This window comes from Malurus melanocephalus, unplaced genomic scaffold, assembly GCF_030028575.1.
Source record: "Malurus melanocephalus ecotype Western Australia unplaced genomic scaffold, MMel_1.1 scaffold_101, whole genome shotgun sequence".
Lineage (NCBI taxonomy): Eukaryota > Metazoa > Chordata > Aves > Passeriformes > Maluridae > Malurus > Malurus melanocephalus.
Genome location: NW_026623333.1, coordinates 1,141,181 through 1,146,062, shown reverse-complemented (window position 1 = coordinate 1,146,062; position 4,882 = coordinate 1,141,181). Strand labels below are relative to the sequence as shown.

General features: G+C 47.2%; 2 protein-coding genes across 2 annotated transcripts in view; one reads left to right on the top strand and one right to left on the bottom strand.

Moving 5' to 3' along the window:
- The window catches only part of FLRT3 (fibronectin leucine rich transmembrane protein 3), a 15,790-nt gene extending 11,715 nt beyond the window's left edge, over positions 1 to 4,075 (bottom strand). The window contains exon 1 of the mRNA XM_057369010.1: positions 3,990 to 4,075. The gene's annotated coding sequence lies outside the window, so the exon portion shown is untranslated. The remainder of the gene's footprint in view (positions 1 to 3,989) is intronic.
- MACROD2 (mono-ADP ribosylhydrolase 2) overlaps positions 1 to 4,882 on the top strand; it is an 809,981-nt gene that overhangs the window by 105,606 nt on the left and 699,493 nt on the right. The window lies entirely within an intron of this gene.

Sequence of the window (4,882 nt, the reverse complement as noted above, 5' to 3'; positions counted from 1 at the left end):
TAAGAAGTTCCACAGTGCTAATCTAGACTTAAAAAGATGTCCACACTTTGTTTTCTTTAAGTGTATTACTCAGGGTTAGTTGATAGTGACAGCAAAATGCTTTCTAAGCACCCTGTCTAGGAGCTGCAATTTCCACGATCATCATATTTCAGGAAGGTGCCCCAGTCTTTTGTTCGGTGCTAGGCAAGCAGAAGGTCCTCTAGCTGTCTTTCCAAGGGGTAAAAAATGCAAAGGAGTTTGTTAAAGTGAGAGTGAGCCCTTCAGTCAGGCTGTATCACTGCGTGTTGGTGAAATCTGTTTTTTTTTCTTGTTGGAGGTTTGATTTACTTGCAGAAAACWTGCTCCCACTTCTTGTGCAGCAGGAATAATACTGCTTGTGTCTTATGTCTAACTCAAGTGTCTTAAAAAATGCAAATTTTTATATGATCTTCCCGCAAATGCAAGTAAATCTGACTTAGAAATGAATGCTGAGTAAAAGCYTGACTCCACACCTACGATCAGCCAAACCAGTATTTGCTGTAGAGGATGGAAATGAACTAAGAGTGGGTCTCTTCTGAAGTTTACTTCTAAAACCTTTCCTAGTTTTGAAGATGCTGGGTTGAAAAGACCCAGACTATTACTCTATTCCTTCTCACTCTCTTGTTTTGACTGCTCTGCTGCAGCAAAGGTTGCATGTTAAGAAAACACTTTGAGGGAGAGTCCTTTGCAATGGAGTTTTATTCTGTGTTTTAGTGCTCTTTGAGTTTAGCCAATTATGGCTTCTAAGTTTTCTTTTGAGTGCTGCTGCTGAGGTAACTTGCCCGGGCATTAAATAAAAGAGTAGAGAACAAATGCTGCCATTGTTTCAAGGGGGAAAAAAAATCTATTTTTCCCCTCTTGACAGGTTTAGGTAGAATTATRCCTGATAGGAAGTTTCTGGCACAAAACTCCAGACATGTAAAAACATTACTAAACACTAGATGAAGTTTCAGTAGTTTAGTTTCTTTCCTTTTTAAAGCAGTTGTTTGCTCATCTCCTGATTACTAAATTTGCTCCTGAAAAAATTGGAAAAAATGTGAAGCTGTAAGAATGTTTGGATTCTTACAGCTCATGAAAGGCAGAAGAGAGTTAGTGAYGACATAAGATATTTACTGAACACTTTTCAAGATTCCTGCCCTAAGTGGTATTTGGCTGCTTATTAAAAATAAATGTAAGCAATCACATATTAATTCTTCTGTGCATTCCTGTGCTTTGAAGTGATTAAGGAAAAAASTTGAGAGCTAACTAGCCATTAGCATCCATGCTTCCTGCTACAAGGAGACAAAGATGGCCATCTCCCAACTGAAGCCACTTCAAATAACTGCAACTGCAAACTTGGTAAACTCCAGCAATTGCTTTGATTAGTCACCAGTGCCTTACACAATATCTGACAACTTTTAGCTACTGGTGACAGAGAAAAATTGAAAAAAAAACCCCAGCAAACACAAAAACCCCCAACCCAGAAACTCCTCTTTATTTTGTTCTTGCTGTATAATGTATCCACTTTATTTCTGGAGATCAAAGCTCGCTGTGAGTTTACTACAGAGTTTTTTGCCCACTGGGGGGTGGTACATGCTACAAAACCTGTGCTTTTAAGAGCCACAAGTCAGATTTTTTTTGCTGCTGTCCAGTTTTCTCTGCTTTAATTACAACAAAGTCTCCTGTTGAGAAAAACAGAGGCAGSCTCCAAAGGAGGGAGTTTAAAAAAAATTAAATAAATCACTTTCAGAGAGTTTACAGAATTTCCCATGCTGATTACTTGCAGTATTTATCTGGTTGTTCTCCAGTTAAAATGGTGTAAGTGTACCAAAAAAAAAAAAAAAAAGGAAGAAAGAGAATTAGCATTTTAAATATGTGCCAAGGGCTGTCACTGTTTCTGGTATACAGGAGGAGCACAGAAGACAGAAAAAATACAGCTTTTAAAAGTGAATAAATGTGGATGGAAAAATAAAAAAGCTTGATAGCAGCATGAATRGAAGGATTAGAATAACCACAGTATATTTTAAGATAATTGGCTTTCTGTAAACCCAAGTATACCTTTTGTTTATGAAATATTTGAAACTCTATCTTGAACAGGGCTGTATTGTARGGTTTTGGAATAAATTAAAGAAAACTTGAAGGTGGGATTTCTTTTGAGGGAGGGAAGGGCACTGAAACCTCTTAGAATGATCTAATTTGTGGCATATATTGACAAGGAAAACACACACTGATCTTCGTGTTTTATAGCAAATAATTCTTTTCRTTATACACTTGAATTGACAAATGCATTTTTCAGTCTAATTCAARGAAATGTTCATTAAGACGCCATATCCCCAGGCAGTAGATGGTGAGCATAACTGATGCTTCTATCTTTTTGGGCAGTATATTTTAGACAAGGAAATTGGGGTCAGGATAATGAACTGTTTTTTTAAAGTCTGAACATTTTCAGCCTCTTTGGATACTTTTTCTTTGTATAAATGATTTATATGGAAATGCAAAATATGAATCTTCTTGTTTTGAAGAGGCAAATAGAAAATGCATTCAGATGATGTGCAGGAATAAGATTTAATTGTAAAATAATCCTGCCTTTTTGGTGTGAATTTGCTGTAGAAAATACTCCACTGTACTGTTAACTCTCCAGAATTGATCCCTTGCAGAAGAGAAGCGACTTGCCTTCTGCTCAAATTAATAATCCAYTGGTAACTGCATTCCATGAATTAGTTCATTACATACACTCGTCCTTGCGTTTGCAACACTCCTCCCAACTTTGCCTGGATGTGCCAGGGTTGAGCTCAAACCCCTCTGCGGTCAGAGAGATTAAAACTGAGGCGACCTGAGCCTCAATTGAGCAGGACTGAGCCAGAAAGGCAGCTGTCTGTGCAAGAGCTGAGCTTTTATTCACCAAGGGGATGAGCTTGGAAACTAAGCAGGAACAAAAAAAAAAAAAAAGAACCAACCAACCCCAAAATAAGAAAGCTGTGCCTGGGTGCTGTGTGAGCTACGGCAGATGCTGGGAAGCAGAAACGCTGCGCTGGGAAATGCAGGGAAATTCGGGCTTTACGTGATCAACTAAGTTGCAGCTCCTAATTGCATTTGAGGAAAGGGGTTAAAACAAAAGGGTCTGGCACATCCAGCAGTCACGAAACGGTTTTTGGGGTCAGAATCACGTAGAGATGAGGTGTGCAACGAAGTACGTGGTGAACTATTTATTTGCAAGCCATCTATAAATGAATTAGCTGCGCCTGTACGAGGGCAGACAATCACTTAATACATTGAAAACAGCTGAAAAGTTGATTAGAACTAGGCGAGGACCTATGGAGTGGCAGGAGGATTATCAGACAGCTCTTCTTCCCAAAGAAAGTGGGGCGTCGGGGCGGGAATTCGGGCCTGTTGCATTCTTTCTGTGCAACCATTTTGTTGCCCATCTCCTCGCCCGCAGACTTTGTGGTGCGGGGGGCAGCGCTGCGCAGGGGCGCGAACGCATCGCCTCTGCTTTTTTTTTTTTTTTTTTTTTTTTTTCTAAATAGATGCAGCAAGAAGGGATGGAGGGAGGGGGAAGTTTTCCAGCCGTGGGAGCGATGCGGGGTACGGGCAGGAGCACCCCCCGCCATCCGCGTTCAAACGGTCCCAGCGCTGCGGGGCGCGGGCGCCGGTCCGCGGGTCCCCCCGCGCCGCTCTCCGCCCCCGCGCAAGGCGGCTTTGCGCTGGCTCCCTCTCCCGGAGCCGGGCCGGCGCAGGCACCGCACGCTGAGCTCGGGTGCGCTCCAAATGTGCGGGCTGAGCCCTCCGCTCTGCTCCGCGCCCCGCCGCGTAMCCCCCCGGGAGGGCAGGCGGGCGCTCCCCGCCGCAGCGCCGTGCCCGCACCCCGGCGCTGGGAAGCGGGTGGTGCTGCGGGGAGCGCAAACTTCCCTCGGCATCCCTGTCCTCCGCCTCTGCACGCCGCGACCCGCGCAAGTCCCGCGGAGGAGCAAAAGCGCTTATCCCGCGCTTACCTGCAGAGAGGCGCGGGAAGGGGCGCTGTGGACGGCGGTGCCGGGCAGCGGCCGGGCCGGGAGCGGAGCGGAGCGCGGTGCGGTGCGGAGTGGGCGCTGCGCTGTCGCGGGGCGGCCGCGGACGGAGCTCGACGCGCGCCCCTCAAGTCGCAGCGGCGGAGCCGCGGGGGCGGGGCCGCGCGTCACGGGGGGCGGGGCGGGCGGCAGGGGCGTGGCGCGGGGCGGCCGCCAGGGGGCGCAGCAGGCGGCGGCGCGGCCCCGTGTGGAGGGGGCAGCGGGCGGGCGGACGGGGCGGCTCGGCCCTCACGGGGGTTTTTAAAGTTATTTCTTTAACATTTCTTCCCGTGGAGTAGAAGCGGTGGTGCCGCTGGCGGCCGTGCGGGACGCGAGGTGGTTCCCCTTCACCCCCCAGTTCATCCCCTAGTTCATCCTCTATTTCATACCCCGGTGCCTGGTTTTGGGCTGGGCAGGTGATCCCGGTTCCCCGGCTTAGGGTTCAAGAGCCAGGACAAGCCGTGAGTTACGCGAAGACGCTTTAAAAAAAAGATTTTAAATACACAAATTATTAAATGTCCTCAGACCTTATCGCCACATGGCTGTGAGCGTCGTCACTCCCCTGGCGTGTCCCTGGCTGTGGAACTTGGTGTAGGGCGTTGCAGGCTACGGCAGCTTTGGAAGATTTAAGGGTTTTCCCGAGGTGATTCCTTTTGGAGCCATGGAGTGCATACGAGCTGCCTAGTTTCTGCTCCACCCGGCACGGTTCCTGCGAAGGCATTCACCGGGAGATAGCGGGAGATAACTTATCGTGCCCGGCGAGATTGAGGTTGAGGGGAATTGTGGCCTGGCCAGGCTGCAATCCTTAGGGATTTTTCCTAAAGTTTTTGCTTTTCTAA